Below are 21122 nucleotides of genomic sequence, written 5' to 3'. Positions count from 1 at the left end.
TGACTTCGACTTGGTTCTTGATTGTATTGTGTTTTCTCCCATAGTGGATAAGAGGACCCAGGAGCAGAAATCAGAGAAGGAGGGGTTGTCTTGAAAGAAACCCAATCTCCCATTTTAAAGGTGCTGGAAATGACTGCCCAGTGTGGTGCCCTTCCTATTATGTTGCCATCTGAACAAATTGGCGGGTAATTTTCTGCCACAGCAAATTTGAGGGTTCACCCGGTCCCGTTGCCATTGACTTAGAAAGCAGTCAAATTTACTGATTATCTTTGCTGGCGGGACAGGCTTGGTATCAGTGAAAGCACTGGTATTTGGTAGATGCTTTTATCTCTAATTAATCACTTATAAAAGTTATATAAAAAAGAGTTACATTATTCTCCTTCTTAGAATAATAATAAATAAATAATAAAGAACTGCAAAGTGCAGCCCTTTCACAGAGGCAATTCCAACAGGATAAAGTCATTAAAAAGAAAGGAGGAATTTTTGTTTTTAAAGGCATTAAAGAAATCATAAAAAAATTCTTTCTAGGGAATAAACATCTAACAATGAATAACATTTGGACACATACATTTTCATGATAAAATAGCTTGTGGTATGTCGTGGTAGAATTGAACACAGCAGTCTTGATCTAACAATGTCGCAAGAATTAGAACAGTTTCCAGCACTGCATATGTAGAGAGGTATCCTGTACCATGTTTTAGTCAAGGATGGAACACACCTACGAGAGAACTCTGTAAGAGTCTATCACTTCGTGACACCATAGCTATTTGAGTTGTGAACACATATGCTACAATGGTTGCACAATGATGAGATCGCCTAAGGATGCAGATCAGATAAGATCAGATCAGATCAGATAAGGATGTATCCCATGGCAAAGCAGGGCCTGGCTGTACGTCTATTTTCTCTGCTGATGTCCTGTTGCTCTCCTTTGTGCCAGTGCTTGCTGCTTGTACATCTGAACCAGAGGAAGGACTGGCTCTGAGACTTCCCCAACCTGACATCAACTTTGCTCTTTGGCGTCTTCTACAGAATACACAAGCACATGTTCAGTGTCCAGGGCAACATCATAACATGATGAATTAGCCAGCGCTGCGGCTCAGTAGGCTAATCCTCCACCTGCGGCGCCGGCACACCAGGTTCTAGTCCCGGTCGGGGTGCCGGATTCTATCCCGGTTGCCCCTCTTCCAGTCCAGCTCTCTGCTGTGGCCCAGGAGTGCAGTGGAGGATGGCCCAAGTGCTTGGGCCCTGCACCCGCACGGGAGGCCAGGGGAAGCACCTGGCTCCTGGCTTTGGATCAGCGCGATGCGCCGGCCGCAGCGTGCTGGCTGCGGCGGCCATTGGAGGGTGAACCAACGGCAAAAAGGAAGACCTTTCTCTCTGTCTCTCTCTCTCACTATCCACTCTGCCTGTCAAAACAAATAAATAAATAAATAACATGATGAAGAAGTCCAGGCTCTGTCTCCATGAACCTGGTAACAATGAACATGATCCTTCTCCCATCTGAACCTTTGCCTCCCCTTTCATAATATAAGGTAAGGTATTGCATATATTCGTAGTATAATGGTATGGGATAAGGTCACCTCTTAGATTCCTTCCAACTAAAACATGTTTGTGATATTAGGGTTCTAACTGCTAAAGTTAGTCCCTTACCCTCAAAGAGTTTACTCATTTTGAGATAAGCAGGCCAACAAGCCAATCAATCCCATAACCACAAGAATAACAGAGCAGGAGCCCGCTGGCCTCTGGTTATTTAGGAGCCAGGAAGAAATGTAGGAAGTGCTGGGACCTTGGAGTGGAAGCCAGCAGATCCACAGAAACTCTTCACTGAGTCTCATTCTCAGCCTGCCATTGGACTGTTCACTGCTTTGCAACATTTTTGATAGTCTTCTGCTGGGTAACCTTCAGCCCACCTTGCGATGTCCCCCTCATGCAGCCTACTACAGAATAAGCTGTGGTTCTAGTCAAAATTCCACATTCCTTCTAGGATACAATGTCTTGATCTATAAAATGAAGAGGTTAGACCAGATGATCTCTAAGTTCTCATAGAATAGTCTAGCTCCAATAGTTTAAGTCTATAGCAAGAATGTAGCTATTCTATTAGCTTCCATCACCTTTAAGAAGATTAGAGGTTCTGGGGTCTGAGCAAATTCTCTTCTGAGCCTCTACCTAGCCTTCCGTGAAAAGAGCCTACACAATTGTCTTTCCAGCAGGGGCATCCGGTGGGCCTCCAGATATGCAACACTGCAGACAGTACAAGTGTGTGAAGTTTTAAGAGCTAATTGGTGCATCCAATAATGAATCTGAGGACAGTCCCCAAAAGTTGTGACTGCACGGGAGGATCAGTTGCTTTGGCTATCTAAAGAATTGTATCTAAGTAGATGAAAAGCTGCCTCTGGAGGATACTAATAATAATCACAATAATAGCAGCTATTTATTAAATGCTTGCAACATGCCTGAAACCATGCCAAGACTCAACAAGAATCCCATTTAACGTTTGCACCCTCTGAGGCAAGCATCATTATTCCCAAGACACAGATGGTAAACTACAGCTTAAAGGCCTAAGTCATTTATCCCAAGGCCTCAGCTATCCTAGGTGACAGATCTGGATCTGGGAACGAAACCCAGGTCTATCAGACTCTGAGACCCAGGAATAACCTCTCTGGGCAACCACCCACTTGTGCCCTAGTGGCCTTGGAAGAAAGCTTTTGCTTATCGTATCTGCATCTACAGGGCCCGCTCAGTAGAATCACAATGTTCCTGATTTAAAGACCATTGGGATAAACTTTGCAGATTTTCTGTTTTCATTATCCCATCTCTGGCTGTGTATATCTCAGCCAGCACCAAATACCTCATCGCTAGAGCTCCCTCAGCTGCAGCAATACCTCTGGTTCACAAACTAGCTGACTACATAGTCCCTAGCTGTGTCATTTGGTGTACTAAATTCTGTGGCAGGCTATATGAGGGAGACATCACAAGGTGGGCTGAAGGTTACCCAGCAGAAGGCTAACCAAAAATATGAAGAATAAGCTTTTTATGCTACTCCTAGGATCCTTCAGATCCCAGGAATACCTCCTTGATCATCTCCATATGGACATTGTGAACTTGGACTTTGGGTTCTAATCATAGTTCTGAAGTTTGTCCAGATTAGCTCCCTTCTTTGAGCATCATCCCCCTTCATTGTCTGTACAATGAAATAGGTATGGGTCTATTAGAGGTTGCTTTTAGCATTCCTGAAGTCCTGCTTCTACAGGATTCAGCCCAGTAAGTGTTCCAAACAGGGAGCTGATATTTGTAGTATACCTGCCAGCCTCATTGCTCTTCATGTTTCCCAGGTTGGCTGAAGTGGTGCCATGCCCTTTCTGATGGGTTCAAACCTTTCCTGCCTCTGGAGTTCTCTTGTGACGTTGCTCCTTTTCCCATTTTGTGAACAGAAATAGGCCAAATGGCCCTACAAAGAAGCATGGCTAAGCATTATTAAGTCAGCATCCAACTAGGCGTGGGGACACTGTGTTCTATGGAGTTGAGCATTTTGTTGGAAGGAAAAGACCAATACTGATGAAGGGACAAACTATTAGAAAGTGACACTGTACAAAACTAAGGGTCTGCTGGCATGGAGGTCAAATGCCAGTGTTGCTTGAAAACCTAAGCCCATTGATCATTCCAGTCCTTGACAGAGCTTTATCAGGGGCCCTAGTGTCCTAAGGACTCGCCTACTTGGATATAACCGCAAGAAACCTGCCAGAGAGAGTCCTAGCCCTGGAGCCATGGGTGGGGACAATGATTTCTGCGTGGGCTGCTGTTTCCTTTCCCAGAGGGCAGAGCTCATGTTTGGGCTTGCAGGGCGTTTCCCACTCAATAAACAAAAAGCAGTCACGACAAGACTGTGGCAAATGGTGGGAGGAAAAAGCACTGAACTGGAGGTCAGCAAGCCCACGTTCCTAACTCCGTCATGAGCACGAAGTCCTTGCACCAGTGTGACATTGAGTAAACCCTTTGCCCTTCAATTTGGAAGATGAGGGTGGTGAATCAGGCAGGGCTTTGCAAATTGTACTCCGTGATACCCTGGAGTGATGCCTGTAGACGTTCTGGAGCTCCAGGGCATAAGTGAGTCCCAGGAGCACAAACAAAGGGTGTGCTGGGTCTCAGAGTTATCCCTATTTTTTTTTTATCTTTTTTTTTTTTTTTTTTTTTTTTTTGACAGGCAGAGTGGACAGTGAGAGAGAGACAGAGAGAAAGGTCTTCCTTTTGCCATTGGTTCACCCTCCAATGGCCGCCACGGTAGGCACGCTGCGGCCGGCGCACCGCGCTGATCCGATGGCAGGAGCCAGGTGCTTCTCCTGGTCTCCCATGGGGTGCAGGGCCCAAGGACTTGGGCCATCCTCCACTGCACTCCCTGGCCACAGCAGAGAGCTGGCCTGGAAGAGGGGCAACCGGGACAGGATTGGTGCCCCGACCGGGACTAGAACCCGGGCTGCCGGCGCCGCAAGGCGGAGGATTAGCCTAGTGAGCCGCGGCGCCGGCAGAGTTATCCCTATTGCTCGCTCTCTCCTCACCTTCAACCAAGCAGCCCACTGACTTTTTTTTTTTTCATACTTAGATCCTTTGAAAGCTTTTTTGGAAAATCACCTAAAGTGCCTCCCATCACCAGCATGTTCCTTTTACATATAGGTCAGATAAGTAAGTCCCAGAGAGGTGAAGCCACTAGGTCAAGGTCACCCAGTGAGTGTCAGGGCAGGTACTAGAGCCTCTTTTCTGAATGTGCCAACAATTGTGTGGCATTCTCAGGGAGAACACGTAGCTCCCCAACTCTTGTGCATTTGCCAGGAAATCATGGTTCCTAAATTCTGAAGGGAGGCAAACTGCAGGTAGGGCAGAGAGGAGGGGTTGAGCTCAGCCCCTGACGAGCATCAGCTCTGACAAATGCCAGCTGAAGTCCAGGCGGTGCCTAGAGGAAAAGCTTCCATGTGGGAGGGTCCTTAATGACTCCATTCCCTATCGACAAGGAAGTGGGGTGGGGGCCAAGCCAAAGAAAAGTTGCCCATGGGTCACCCTGAGACCTCCTTAGAGTGGTTGTCAATTTCTCTGCCATCGGCATCCTAGTCACTCACCAGGAGCAATTGTGGCAGCATTCAATCAAGACATCTTTGGCCTTTTTTAAAATGTTTTTTTTTTTTTTTTAAAGATGTGTTTGTTTATTTGCAAGGCAGAGTTATAAGAAGGGAGCAAGAGAGTGTGAGAGAGAGAGAGAGAGAGAGATCTTTCATCTGCTGATTTACTCCTCAAATGGCCGCAATGAAGAGGCTGGGCAAGGCCAGAGTCAAGAACTAGGAACTCCATCCGGGTTTTCCATGTGGATGGCAGGGGCCCAAGTACCTGGACCATCCTCTGCTGCTTTCCTAGGCACATTAGCATAGCACTGGATTGGAAGTGGAGCAGGCCTGACTCCAACCGGCACCAGGCAGCAGCTTCACCCTCCATCCTACTAGAAATACTAGTCCATATGCAATTTTCATTTCTCTACACTTTGCCCCACCAAATTTGTGCATATTTTCAGCATTAGACTCCATAAATCTATTAGAAATATCAGATCAGAAGTCAGTAAATGTCATCAAATCTACTGGGACACTGTTTCAGAACAAAATCACTTGGGGCATCAGTCCTTAAAACACAGCATCTCAGGCCGGCGCCGCGGCTCAATAGGCTAATCCTCTGCCTTGTGGTGCCGACACACTGGGTTCTAGTCCCAGTCGGGGCGCCGGATTCTGTCCCAGTTGCCCCTCTTCCAGGCCAGCTCTCTGCTGTGGCCCGTGAGTGCAGTGGAGGATGGCCCAGGTGCTTGGGCCCTGCACCCCATGGGAGACCAGGAGAAGCACCTGGCTCCTGCCTTCGGATCAGTGCGGTGCGCTGGCCGCAGCACACCAGCCACAGCGGCCATTGGAGGGTGAACCAATGGCAAAGGAAAACCTTTCTCTCTGTCTCTCTCTCTCTCTCACTGTCCACTCTGCCTATCAAAAATTAAAAAAATAAAATAAAAAAATAAAAACAACACAGCATCTCAGGAGGTAGGAGCTGTGCTCGTTACGGAATCAAGCAGGCCTGGCTGATTGAAAACTTCCCTTATGAAACCTTCAATCACTGAAGTGCTTAAAATAAAAGTCAAAACCGTGTTCTAACCATCTGATTTCAAAACAAGTAGACTTCACATTTAGAAACACTAAAAAAAAAGGTGCTTCATTGCTTCATGTGTACATATGGAAAGAACAAAACAGCCCTGCCACAATCTTCAAATTATTAAAGAAGTATTGTGAAGGAGGCAGGCATTCGGCACAGTGGTGAAGATTGCACTTAGGAAGCCCACATCCCACTTTGGCGCGCCTGGGCTCGTGTTCTGGCTCCGCTCCAGATTACAGCCTCCTGCTAATGAACACCTTAGGAAGAAAAGGTGATGGCTCTAATAGTTGGTCCCTGCTTCTTATACTGGAAGTTGAGGCTGAGTTTCTAGCTCCTGGCTTTAGCCAGGGGCTGTGGGCATTTGTGGAATGAACCAACATGTAGGAGATCTCTGACTGGCTCTCTCTCTCTCTCTCTCTCTCTCTGCCTCTCTCTGTCACTCCTTCTTTCCCCCTTTCAAGTAAAATTAGTAAACTTAAAATATTTTGTGGGGGCCGGCACTGTGGTACAGCAGGTAAAGCCACTGCCTATAGTTCCGGCATCCCATATGGGTGCCGGTTCGAGTCTCGGCTGCTCCACTTCTGATCCAGCTCTCTGCTATGGCCTGGGAAAGCAGTAGAAGATGGCCCAAGGGTTTGGGCCCTTGCACCCTCATGGGAGACCTAGAGGAAGCTCCTGGCTCCTGGCTTCAGATCGGTGCAGCTCGGGCTGTTGTGGCCAATTGGGGAGTGAACCCAGTGGATCTCTCCCCTCTCTCTGTGTAACTCTGACTTTCAAATAAATAAATAGTCAAGGGTGCTGTCCTCTCAGCTGCTTAAATTTCACAGTATTTGCAAATACAGCTTTAAGATACCACCATCTCTTGAAAGCCTGTATCTCTCCTCATTCCCCATTAGTCATTTTATATTAGTGTTCAGCAAGTTATAAAAGGCATGGTGCTGGGGCCCAAGCTGTGGTCCAGCAGCTTAGGCTGCCATCTGTGACACCTGCATCCCATATGGGCACCAGTTCCAGTCCTCACTGCTCCACTTCTGATCCAGCTTCCTGCTAACGAGCCTGGGAAAGCAGCAGAAGATGGTTCAAGTGCTTGGGTCACTGCCATCCATGTGGGAGATCTGGATGGAGTTCCTGGCTCCTGGCTTTGGCCTGGCCCAACCCTGGCTGTGGCAACCATTTGGGGAGTAAACCAGTGGGTGGAAGATTCTTTTCGTGTGTGTATATATGTCTTCCTTTTTGTAACTAAGCCTTTCAAATAAATAAATAAATTGAAAAAAAGAAAAGCCGCACAATAGGCCAATATCAATTACTGAGAAGCATAGAAAGCACATGGCTTCATGCAGCTCAGCCAGTGCCCCCTAATCTCAGCCTACAACTTTCTAAGGGTGTTCTCTGCTAATAAACATTGGAGAAGTTGACTTTTTGTCACTATCTTCCAAAAGTTACCATGCCGATAAAAAAGGAGATCAAATTCCCATGCCATTAGAAGGCAATTAAGCCCAGAGACCAAAAGGATAAAAGATTAGTATATACCCAGTGTCACCGTGTTTTGCTTTATTTGGGGACTTGGAGGACAACACTGGGGAGAGGTAATATCAATTAAATGATTAAATATTCAGGGAGTAATAATGCTAAAATGTAATATGCAAAATGAGTAATTAGAATTATTTCCTTAAAAAGACTCAAATCCTAGAAGAAAACCCTTCTTTACAGCTACAAAAAACATCTGTGTAAAGTAGACACTGGTTTCAACAATAGTGAAAAATGTGTCCTAGGAAGTGGAGGTAAGCAGATGTACAATCCTGGAAGCAGTTTATTGGAACAGACCCAGATGGGTGTTAAGCTGAGGTTAATACCTAATGAAGACAAAAATCTCTGTCTGTGGAGAATTTTGCACAATACCTGGAGACATACTACACTGCACACAAGTCACATTGAATGGTTTCTATGCAGGTTATAAACTTTCATAAAATAAAAGACCTTCTTTCTATACCTATCTCAAGTTCACAGCAAGAACAGCATAAGGTATTGAAACCCAGAAGAGAGCACTCATGCAAGAGATCTAAGTCTTAGATATAATAATGCATGCAGCTCAACAAGATCCCAGTGTTAGTCCTTCTAAGACTTTCTACAACCAGAAGGTGGTGGTTACGGACAGCATGGGCACTGGAGTCAACATCTAGAAAGCAGCCGCCAATGTCTTTGTGTGTTATCTTTTTGCAATTATCCTTTGTTTTTCTTAATCAACTTGGCTGTTGCTACCACCTTTTAGCAACACTGGCAAAAACACAACTGTAATCTCACTATACATTGCACTCTGGCCATCAAGATGTGACAGTCTCAGTCTTCTGGGGTGAGGAAAGCACTGTGTGACATTTGAAGAACAAACAATGTGGTCACCATTGTTTCTGGTCTAAAGATTTCCACAGCCTTCCTGATAAGGTCATCATAGGAGGTCTAATTTGAGAAAATTCTGGTTCTGGAATGATGCAAGTAGTCCAAAAAATTCCATCTGACTTCACTCCATTCATCAAATAGCCACAAGGACTGAACAGTATGGCACGGATGACAAAACCCAGTATCAGGTCATGGGTGACATCCCTTGCAGGAACAGCACCTCTTATGCAGACCTGACCCAAAACTGGGACTCTGTCATCAGAATTCCCAGGGTTTGATCTGGCTAACTGTCCAACTCTGAGAATTTCCAAGTGTTCAGGTATCAATAGTCAGAATTCAGCAACCCATACAATATGAGGCTCTGTTTGCAAAAATTGCATTAAGAAACTTTCTTCCTGGAAATTCCAGCGTGGGTCCCCTCGGTGAGTAGACTTCATGAAATTCTTCCAGAAAAACAGAAGCTTTGAGTTGGGTCAAACCCACTGTAACCTTTAGGAAACTTCCACCAATGAACCAGTGCCTCCAGGGAGAGTGGCACCATGTGCTCCCAAAATAAAACACCTCTTACAGACAAACACACTCCTCTCATTGAGTAGCAGAAGCAAAAGCTTCCTGCTTGTTGGTTTTTGTCACACTGAAGAATGAACATTGGACACCTATCAAAAGCACATCCCAGATCAGATCTTGGACTGGTGTGAAGACCCCATGATCATCCTTGATTTGCCTGGGTGCTGACAGAAAAAACAGACCCCCCACAGCTGCTCAGTCTATATGAGAAGTTGTGTTGCTTACATCATTAGTGGACACCAACAACCACAGAAAATCAACTAAATTCAACCTTTTCCACTGCTGTTGCTACTGCACATTTTTTCAGCTGTGTTACTCAAGTTCAGGTTCCTTTTTGGCTATAATTTTATGGTAAAGTTTTTTTTTTTTTTTTTTTTTTTTTTTTTTTTTTTTTTTTGACAGGCAGAGTGGACAGTGAGAGAGAGAGACAGAGAGAAAGGTCTTCCTTTTGCCGTTGGTTCACCCTCCAATGGCTGCCGCGGCCGGCGTGCTGCGGCCAGCGCACCGCGCTGATCCAATGGCAGGAGCCAGGTACTTATCCTGGTCTCCCATGGGGTGCAGGGCCCAAGAACTTGGGCCATCCTCCACTGCACTCCTGGGCCATAGCAGAGAGCTGGCCTGGAAGAGGGGCAACCGGGACAGGATCGGTGCCCCGACCGGGACTAGAACCTGGTGTGCCGGCGCGGCAAGGCAGAGGATTAGCCTGGTGAGCCGCGGCGCCGGCTGGTAAAGTTTTTTTAAAGGAAGATTAATAAAAATTTCCCAGGTCTTTATGTGCATGTGTGTGTATGTGTATGTGTGTGTGTATAAAGGCTGAATATGAGTCTGTTGAAAATGGAGGCAGATACAGTCCAACCTCTTGTATTCCCCACTTCCTGGTAACCGCTGATCTTTTTAGTGACTCTGTAGCTTTGTCTTTTCCACAGTGTCATATAATGAGACAGGCTTTGCAGACTGACTTCTTTCAGTAAGCAACATGCTTTGAAGATTCCTCTATGTCTTTCTATTGCTTCATAACTCATTTCTTTTTATTGCTGGATACTATTGCATTGCATGAATTTACCACAGTTTGCTTATCCATTTGCAAATGGATGTTGAAGGGCATCTTGACCACTTCTCTGTTTTCACAATTATGAGTAAACCTGCTATGAACATTCATGTGCAGGTTTTGGGTGGACATTAGTCTTCTACTTCTTTGGGTAAGTATCTAGATCAGTTGCTAAGACTATTTAGCTTTGTAAGGATCTTCTAAACCATCTTCCCAAGTGGCTGTACCATTTTTCATACCCACTGTCATGTTGTTTTTATTTGCTATTAAATGTCAGCCTACGTAAAGGAAAAATTAAAGCTTTAACTTATTAGCCTGAGTTTTATTGTTTATATTGTGCAATGCCAACTTTATTTTTTAATGATGTGTTTCTTATTTGAGAGGGAGAAAGAGAGCTTCTGTCCACTGGATCTTTCCCCAAATGCACTCAGTGGCCAGTGGGGACAGGGGATGGCAGGGCCAGGAGCCAGACGCACAAATACAATTCAAGTCTCCCAGTGGGTGGGCAGGAATCCAGCTACTTGAGCCATCACCACCACTGCCTCCCGGGGTCTGCATTGTTGGGAAGCTGAAGTCAGAAGCCAAAACCAGGAATGGAACCCAGGCATTCAGGTACGGGACATTATGTATTAACAACTAGGCTAAACGTCTTACCAGAAATGCCAATTTTCAATAAAAATATTAACTCACAAGCAAACATTAACTCACAAGCAAAATCTCGGGAATGACACAATTTTTATTTTGCAGCTCATGCATGCATGCACATGTATTTCATTCTTATTGGAAGAGTTAAAACATCTGCACAAAGGTAATTCAAATGTTTCTGATATGTGTGGATTCCACTGACACTCTCTACCTTCAATTTAATGAATTAAGACTCAAAGGAAAGGAACTATATGTTGGCTTGTATCTCCCTTTATTTCTAAGTGGTCATTTCCAGCATCTTTGGTTAACCAATACAGAAAAGTAACAGGACTAAGAAAGTTTCCTTGTTCATTCCAGTTGTGCATTTGAAACAAGTTCTTTTTTAATGTCACTCTTGGCCTTTCAGGATGGCTAGCATGCCAATATGCAGTTACGGTCATGCTGATAGGAAACGGAAGTAGGGAATCCTGATGTTCAAAAAGACTCAAAGAACATACTTATCTTGTACTCATTGAGTCTCACTAAATAGCCATGCATGTTGCATTCCCTGGAAATCAGAGCTCACAGGAAATACTAAATGCTATGTGAATGGGACAGCAAGAAACTGAGGACATACCCATTGCCCATACCTTCTTCTATACATAAGCATGTTCCATTGTACTATCCTTCTTCACTTACAAAATACAAGTTCAAAGATTAGGTTATTACAAATGTCCAGATGGCCAGTAGAACATTAAACTAAGCACAGGGATCTTCTGAGTATGGACCTAGTGACACTATACAGGTTGAATGCCCATGGAACTTGCTCTGTTCTGCTCCATTGCAAGTCATAGCTTTTTTAAAATAAAGAGTTTATGCCTTTATTTGAGAAGTAGAATTACAGACAGAGAGAGGGAGAGACAGAGAGAAAGGTCTTCCATCTACTGGTTCACTCCCCAAATGGTCTCTATGGCAGGAGCTGGGCTGATCCAAAGCCAGGAGCCAGGAGTTTCCACCTCCAGGTCATCCACACTGGTGCAGGGGCCCAAGCACTTGGGTCAACTTCAACTGCTTTCCCAGGCCATAAACAGGGAGCTGGATCAGAAGAGGAGCAGCCAGGACATGTACCAGCATCCATATGGGATGCTGGCCCTGCAGGTGGATGCTTAGCCTACTATGCCACAGGGCTGGCCTCCTCGCAAGTCATAGCATTGTCAGCTTACCCTTCATCTTCTTCCCTCGATTGCTCTGATTCTCTCCAAGCCTTGGCTCTTAGGTCTCCCCATTGCCATGCCTACATCACCTCCATCATCATTGCTTCCCCACACCTTTCAGTGATTCTGAAGGGAAGGCACTGTATCTGGGGTACTGAACTGTCCTGAGCACACGGTGCACATTGATTGTCACATAGTCATCACTCAACAAAACGCTGTTGGAAGAACAAAACTCTCCCTTGGCCAGCTGTGTCCTCTTGTCACAGGCCAGTGAGATAAAAGCTTCTGGGTGAGTGATGGAGTGAGCTGAATGGTACCCACCCTTCTCTTCATTCCCCCAGGCCAGTCTTTGCTAATGCAGTCACATTCCTTGGCAGGCTATTCTCCCATCCTTATTGGAGTTTCTTGGACAAACACTTCCCAATTTTCCATTTGTCAGCAACAACCCGGGAGATCAGAGATGACAGAAACATACCAACCTGTATATGGAATCAGAGTTTGTAGGGCCATCCTCCCACCCCAGGGAATACCTTTGTTTGGCCCAATCTACAGTTTTTCCAAGTAGGGTCAATCCAAGTTGGCAAAACAATAAAGAGGGAAAAGGAAGTAGGATAATTTATTCCATTTGTATCAGAGAACATCAACATTGCACACAGGATGGTTAATCCAACGTGAAACAGCAAGTGTTAGCACAACACTGATTTAACGCATTTCCCAGAACACCTCAGAGTGTTGCAAAACCTCTCTGTCCTATTAAAGACAGAGTGAGAAGGAAAGAACAAAAAAAAAAAAAAAAAAAAAAAAAAAAACAGCAGACTGAAGTTGAGAGAAGAATCTCAGAATAAGTTCATTTCCGTACCACAGTCCCTGCAAAACAGTCTTTTGGAAGATGCTTTTTAGTGAAGCAGCCTATTTATCTTGTCTCATCAGACACTTGCAGTAACGCCAGAGTCCACACAGCCTTCTGCCAGATCTGTCCAGATCCTCTGCCTGCCTTAGAAATCATCCTTGATTGGCCAGCATCACGGCTCACTTGGCTAATCCTCCGCTTGCGACACCGGCACCCCAGGTTCTAATACCGGTTGGGGCGCCAGATTCTGTCCCAGTTGCTCCTCTTCCAGTCCAGCTCTCTGCTGTGGCCTGGGAAGGCAGTGGAGGATGGTCCAGGTCCTTGGGCCCTTCACCGGCATGGGAGACCAGGAAGAAGCACCTGGCTCCTGGCTTCGGATCGATGCAGCGCCAGCCGTAGCGGCCATTTGGAGGGTGAACCAATGGAAGGAAGACCTTTCTCTCTGTCTCTCTCTCTCTCTCTCTCACTGTCTAACTCTGCCTGTCAAAAAAATAAAAAGAAAGAAAAGACAAGAAATCATGCTTGATCTCAGCCTTTGCCTCTGCCTCCACCCCACACCCTCTGTCTCACCTTCCAGCTACTGTGGTTCCTCCTCACACAGGTGCCACCCTTGGTCACACAGCCCCTGGGGATGTTCACACGCAGGTGGCCTTCACAGCTTCTCCCCTGGCATTCTCATCTGTGGTGATCTCAGCCTCTTCTCTCTGGCCTCTTTTATGAAGTTTCTCTTTGTCTTTGGAGCTCTCTAGTTTTCCTATATCTGTCTAGAAGAGTATTTGTTTTTGTTCATCTCGTTTGGGGCTTCCTGTGATCCCTGAATCCAAACATTCACCTCTCAGCTGTGTTATCTCAACCCCATTCTCTCTATTTTCTCCTAGAGAACTCTTCTTAGATGGGTGTCACACATTCTCTTTTTATTCTCCATGTCCCCAGGGACCTCTTCCAGAGTTTCCATTTCTGATCTCCTTCTAGACAACGTCCTAGGTATCTCCAAGTTTTTTAATTCCTTCTCAATTATATCCAATCTGTTATATAGTCTGTTGATGGAATTTTAATCTTTTAATCATCTTATTTTAAAAATCTGCCTTTTACTCATTTTCTAGGTTTATATGTTTCTGGAGCTTTATTTTATGTTATTAATCATCTTAGCACACTAACTTTGTGCTCTCCAATGATGGCTCTGTAATCTGCTTTTCTAGAAGGTCTAATCCTGGTGTTGGCCGGGCCTGCAGATTCTTGCTCAGGTTTTTTTCCTGGTGTGTTGCATGATTTCAGATTGTGAGCTCATCTTCAACAGGCTCTAATCTGGAGAAATCAGTGTAATCAAGGTGCTTCTCACAGAGTATAATTGGCCCAGACCAAATTTTATGTTATTTCTTAGCCCAAGGATTTCTAGCTGGTACAGGAACTATTTATTCAAACTTTAAGTCCACTAAGAGCTCACGCCAGTGATTCTGAATTCTTAAGGAAGACTTCTTTCTCTCCTGAACTAGAGCTCAGGTCAAGATAAATAAGCCCTCCTCTCATCTCTATGATAAAGATAGCCTTCTTAAAAATCTCTGTGAAAAACACAGACAGCCCAGGGTTCTGGCTATCTGTTGAAGTCTTAGTACAAACATGTCACCTCCCACAAGCCCAATACTTTGTTTTCTGTCCCTGTGAAGTATTAACATTCAAGTCTAGGGCAGATAGTTAGCCTAGCAATTAAGATGTCCACATCAAACATCAGAGTACCTGAGTTGAATTTGTGGCTTTGGCTCTTCACTCTAGATTCCCACCAGTGCAGCCCCCGGGAGGCAGCAGGTGATGGCTCAAATATTTGTGTTCCTGCCACCAGACCTGGATTGACTCCTCAGATCTCAGCTTCGGCCTGGGCCAGCCCCAGCCATTGCAGGTATTTGGGAAAGTGAACCAGTAGATGGGACTCTGCTTCATTTAATCCCAAACCTCTATGTAAGTAAGGACAGCTCTAACAGCAATACCACTCTTCTACAGTAACTACAGGGGACACTCCAAACACCCACTTTCTAGTTTTCAGTTCACTCTGGTCTTCTAGCCCCTGGAGATATTCTGTGCTCTCAGTTTTGTTAATAACAGGTAGATCTCTTGTTTACAAGCACCAGACACCATGGTAAGTGCTTATTGTGCATGGTTGACTCATTTTATTCAACTAACACCCCTTGGGGTAGATGCTATTATTATCAGATCCATTTTCTTATAAAGAAATTAAGGCATGGAGAGGTAAAGTTAACTTGCCCATGGTCTCAAGCCTGGTAAATTTAAAGCTCAGATTTGAAACTTGGGTAATCTATCTTCAGAGTCCAGGCTCTTAACCAGTACTTATCATTGGTGTCTTGTTTAGGATACTTAGGTATTTTTCTAATAGGCTTCCATATTGGAGGTCCACCTATTTTTCCCGAAATTTCTAAATCAAGAGTAACCACATGAATAGGAGGCATGCTATCTGACAAACAGACAATCCGACAATTGTTACTAGCTGGGCCCTGGAGAAAAAGTAGAAGACTGTACATGGAGGGGGAAGCCCAATCCAGACTCTCATGAGCATGCTGTTAAAGCAGGTGACTTACCAATGAGGACATTTTAGGACATCGTCAGTTCCAGGGACTTTAGAGATGGTCATTGTCGTGGTCCATGAATCATCTGCATCAAAATTGACCCAAGGTACTGCATAAAAATAGAAATTCTGAGGCCTTATCCCAAACCTAATGAATCAGAATGCCTAGATTCAGGTACAGGAATCTACCTTTTAAAAAAATTGTGGGGCCGGCACTGTGGCATAGTGGGTAAAGCCATTGCCTGCAGTGCCAGCATCCCATATGGGTGCCGGTTCTAGTCCCGGCTGCTCCACTTCTGATCCAGCTCTCTGCCATGGCCTGGGAAAGCAATAGAAGACGGCCCAAGTCCTTGGACCCCTGCACCCATGTGGGAGACCCAGAAGAAGCTCCTGGCTCCTGGCTTCAGATCGATGCAGCTCTAGCTGTTGCAGCCAACTGGGGAGTGAACCAGCAGATGGAAGACCTCTCTCTCTTTCTGCCTCTCCTTCTCTCTCTGTATAACTCTGACTTTCAAGTAAATAAATAAATCTTTCCAAAAATTGTGTTTATTTGAAAGGCAAAGTTATAGACAGAGAGAAGGAGAGACAGAGAAAGAAAGATCTTCCATCTGCTGGTTCACTCCCCCAAATGGCTGCAACGGCCGGGGTTGGGCCAGGCTTTGAAGCCAGGAACCAGGAGCTTCATCTGGGTCTCACACGTGGGTGCATGGGCCCAAGCACCTGGGCCATCTTCTACTGCTTTCCCAGGAGTATTAGCAGGGAGCTGGATGGAAAGCGGAGCAGCCGTGACTCTAACCAGTACCCATATGAGGTGCTGGCATAGCAGGTGGCAGGTTGACCTGCTACACCATAGCACCAGCCTGAGGAATCTGCTTTTTAAAGTAACCTTTCAACCAGGTTCTAATTCAAACATGCAGAACCATTGAGCTTGGCATTTACCTTAGAGCTTAACCTAGAGCATCCAAAGTTCCCCTTGAGGCCTGACCATAACCGGCACATCAAAGTCTCCTTCCCTTCCCTTCTAGGATGTGCCACTGCCCACTCAATGCACAGATGAGTAAGCAAGGCCACAGAAGCGGCCTTCCACCGGGGTCCTCATATAATACCAACTGCCTTCCCATAATGTAACTATTGGCTTAAGGGCTGGTCTCTCTCCCCATATAATCAGTGAAGGTAGCAAATATTCTATGGTCAGCTCTTCACCCCAGATGCCTAGCAAGGTACCTGACATGTCACCATTGCTCAGTGCTTGTTGAATAGATGGGTAGATTGGTTTAAACTGCTCAAGGTTCCCCCATCAATCAATGATGTGAGGGCTAGACTCCAGGTCTTTAATTGTCCCACGAAAACTTGAAATCTTTCAACCCTGACATTGGAACAGCTGTTTTTCTCCCATTCTTTGAAGGACAGGTGGATTTCCTTTTTACCCAAAGGAGGTCCCAGATATGTGAGGGCAGTGCATTCCTTGTCACCACACTCTAACCCACTGAGACACGAGGATTGCTATCAGCTACCCCGCTGGGAGAAGTGACCATTTAAAAGTAATGTGGGGATTTCCAGAGTGTCATAGCTTGGACTGCACTTGTCTAAAGGGCCCAACAGCCTCAAGACAAGAAGTTTACCGTTGGCCCTTGGAGGCAGGATGCTGAATTGACATGCCAGTAGACGCCTCACTTTTTTCCTCTCCAAACACGGCCTTTGACTTGCAGACTTGTCCCTTAGTCCCTATAGCTCCTGTGAAGCATGGCGAGGACCTGTGTCAGGAATTCCCTATCCCAGGTCCCTATCAACATTCCCCGGAGAAAGGAACAGTCCAGAAGCCTGACATCTCCCAGAAGGGGCTGCAATCCACACTCCTTTCCTCACGCCAGGATTTTTCCTGGCTCCTCAGTCCCAAGTTTAGCCCACGTGCTTAGGGTCAGTCTCACAGGAAGAAGAGAAACGGTCCTCTGAAGTCTTCCACTTTGGTTTTTGCAAGACGCATTATATTCCAGCTCTTTCCGTGTGCCATACTGCATTCCTCTAAAGATTATTGAGATGAGTAGGACTTCAACCCCTATCTCTGACTGCTCAGGTGAGAAGACAGATACCCACAAACAGTTAACACAGCCCTTGCCAGGTCCTCCCGCAAGGCCAGCTTCAGGCTCCCAGTGAGGCCTCACAACTTCAGCACCTCACCCCTGAGGTTTCTTGGCAGGTGCGTTGTCCCGGAAGTTGTCGTTTTAGTTCTCACAGCACCTTCATGGCATGGGGCAGCCACTCCTGGCCATGACCTGCACATTTCAGTGCCATGAAGCCAGCCTCCTGGTAGGACTCTCCCTCACGGGAATCTAGAAACCACATGCATTTCTCACCTCCCTCACACTGTCTCTCTCCTGCCTGTGTTTCTTCAGTCTCCTTGTTTCTTTTTCTTTGACCTTGGATCATACCTGACTGCGTGTCCAGGCTGTCACTCTTCCGGAAGTCACTCATGATGCAATTGCGGGGCCATCGCAGGCAGGAACACAGACTTTTTAGCAGTTAGCAATCATGCAGCTTCCCACCCTACAGGGCCTCCAAGACTCTGAAGGAAGTCAGGCCACCAAGACACCTGACATCACATGGCTTCTTTGTTTCTTGTGCTCGGTCCATGGACACTTGTGTTTGTTCATATGTGTGTGTGTCTGAATGCACTTATTAACACACAAAGGAATGTACCAGCTGAAACCTCTAGGAAAAGAGTTGGCACATGTTGTAGGGACATTTATTCTTTCACCAGGCCATGACTTCTCTCTGTTAGCTCTGGTTGGATCCATGGCTGCTCTGTCCTCCCCTGGCAGTGGCAAGATGGTCCCAGAAGTCCAGGCTCCCAGCCTGCAGGCCCATTCCAATTGCAATGGAAGTGACAGCGTTGACTTTCACAGGCTCTCACTGGTCTCGGTCAGATCACAGACCCACACAAACCTCTTTCTGTTGCCAAGAGGATGAGATTCACTTACTGGCCTCTTGAAGAGGATGCAAACTCCACCAGGAGTGCAAGAATTGGAGGAACAATGAGGCTGTTAAAGAGGAAATTGAGTGAATGGATGCTGGTAACCAAAAAAGTAGCAAATGTCTACAACTAACATTTTGAGCACTATAAATATTTTATTCACATTCTTTTATTTAGTATCTACCTCATAAGATAGGTACAATAATTTACATCTAATGATGAAAAAGCAGCAACAACAAATGTTTACCCCAAATGGTGGGGGAAGGGTTAGAATCCAGGTTTGCCTGACTTCAGAGCTATTCTCTGGCTTTTTGCCAGTGAACCACTCCATCCCACAAATCACTCTAACATGAAAATGCAGACATTTTCCACCAGCTGTCCGCAGATCCTGTTGTTTCTGCCTCTTGCCTCCCTCCACACCCACACAGTGTCTCCTGTCTACTCCGTACTATCCCACAGCCTCTGACGGCACAAGGACTTTGTCAGCTCTCTTCTAAATGAAGATCTAATTTCCAGAGGGTCTAATCAGGCCCCCCACAAGGATCACACACTAATGGGCTCAACTAGACCTGGCTCCTACACCTGTTTCAGTTAGCCTGACTTTTTATTTTATTTTTTACTTTGAGCCAACATTTTTAATGGGAAGATTTCTTCTTTTTTTTTTTTTAGATATTTTGTTGATTTATTTGAAAGGCAGAGTTGGGGGGGGAGAAGAAGAAGAAGGAGAAGGAGAAGGAGAAGAAGAAGAAGAAGAAGAAGGGAAGAAGAAGAAGAAGAAACAGAGAGAGAGAGAAATCTTCCATTTACTGTTTCTCTCTCCAAAAGGTCACGACTGCTGGGCCTGGGCCAGGCAGAAGCCAGGAGCCAGGAACCAAGAACCAGAAGCTTCTTCTGGGTCTCCCATATGGGTGGCAGGGGCCCAAGAACCTGGACCATCTTCCACTGCTTTCCCAGGCCATTAGCAGGGAGCTGAATTAGAAGTGGAGCAGTCAGGACTTGAACCAGCACCCATATGGGATGCCAGTACTGTAGGCAGCAGCTTAACTCACTGCATCACAGCACCAGTCCCTGGCTGGTTTATAAAGCATATTATTTCCAGTTTTTCATGAAACACTGGCAGATTTGGCACTATTGAACTTTCATCACCCTACACCAATAATGAATAAAACTGCCATTGTTGCCATCCACACAAGGAACATACACATTCTGCTAGTCAGAATCCTCGCCTCTCCCCGTTCTATTTTTTTAAAATGTGCTTCCATAAGCATATTAGAAAATGATAATTTTTAAAATATTCATTCATTCATTTTATTTGAAAGGTAGAAAAAGAGACAGAGACAGTGACAGAGACCTCCACTAGTTCACTCCCTAAATGCTGGAAACAGCTAGAGATGTGCAAAGCCAAAGCCAGGACTCAGAAACGCAATCAGATCTCCCCTGTGGGTGGCTGGGACTCAACTACTTAAGAATCAGCTGCTGCCTTCCAGGGTCTGCATTAAAAGGAAGCTGGAATCAGAAACAGTGCCAGGACTCAAACCCAGACACTAAGATGCAGGGTGCAGGCATGCCAGGGGGCATCTAACCGCTGTACCAAATTCCCACCTATGTTCTTTATAAAAGTTAAAGTAAAATGTTCGAAGTACTATTTCCACAGGTTTTAAAGTTGAAATCTACAAAAGAGGACACAGTGAACAGTTTGCTCTCAACTCTTGTCCCATAACCACACAGCTCCCCTCTCTTGTAGCCTTCCAGAGACACTCTGAATGTAAACAGCCACACAAGTGCACACACCTTACCACACGCAAACACATGGACACTAAGCTCTCTGTTCTTTACTTTGCTCTCAGCAATGTTCCTTGGAGTTAGTTTAATGCAGGTCTGTATAGAAAGAACTTTCTTTTTTATTTCTCTTTTTTAAAGATTTATTTATTCATTTGAAAGGCAGGATTACAGAGAAAGGGAAAAACAGAAAGAGAGAGCTTCCATCCACTGGTTCACTCCCCAGACAGCCACAACAGTCAGCACTGGGTCAGGCTGATGCCAGCAACCAGGAGCTTCATCTGGGTCTCCCATGTGGGTGGCAGGGGCCTAAACACTTGGGCCATCTTCCGCTGCTGTTCTTTGGCCATTAGAAGGGAGCAGGATCAGAAGTGGAGCAGCCAAGACATGAACTGATGCCCATAAGGGATGCTGGTGACAGCTTTACCCACCACGTCACAACAGTGACCCCGAGAATTCTCTCGATTGGGGGCTTTCTTTTTATGTTTTAATAAATTCACATTTTTTAAAAAGATTTTATTTATTTTTTTGAGAGGTAGAATTACAGACAGAGAGAGAGAGAGACAGAGAGAGAGGTCTTCCATGTGATGGTTCATTCCCCAAATAGCTGCAAACAGTCAGTGCTGGGCCAATCCAAAGTCAGGAGCCAGGAGCTTCTTCTGGCTCCTACACGAGTACAGGGTCCCAGGCACTTGGGCCATCTTCTACTGCTTTCCCATGCCATAGCAGAGAGCTGCATCAGAAGAGGAGCAGCTAGGACTAGAACTGGCACACATATGGGATGCCGGCGCCTCAGGCAGAAGCTTAACCTGCAATGCCACAGGGCTGACCCCAGAGGCTTTCTTTTCAAATAGTTAGAAAGGATTCCATTGCATGTATCTATCAAAAGGTGTTTAACCAATGTCCTATAGATGGACTTAGAGTATATC

At 45.6% G+C, this 21122-nt stretch overlaps 1 pseudogene; it reads right to left on the bottom strand.

Annotated features, from left to right (window-relative positions):
* Positions 1 to 8492: 8492 nt before the first annotated feature.
* On the bottom strand, positions 8493 to 17915 carry LOC133763449 (S-adenosylmethionine decarboxylase proenzyme 1-like; annotated as a pseudogene).
* Positions 17916 to 21122: the final 3207 nt, after the last annotated feature.

Source organism: Lepus europaeus, chromosome 1 (assembly GCF_033115175.1).
Source record: "Lepus europaeus isolate LE1 chromosome 1, mLepTim1.pri, whole genome shotgun sequence".
Taxonomy (NCBI): domain Eukaryota; kingdom Metazoa; phylum Chordata; class Mammalia; order Lagomorpha; family Leporidae; genus Lepus; species Lepus europaeus.
This window is presented reverse-complemented; position numbering and strand designations above follow the sequence as displayed.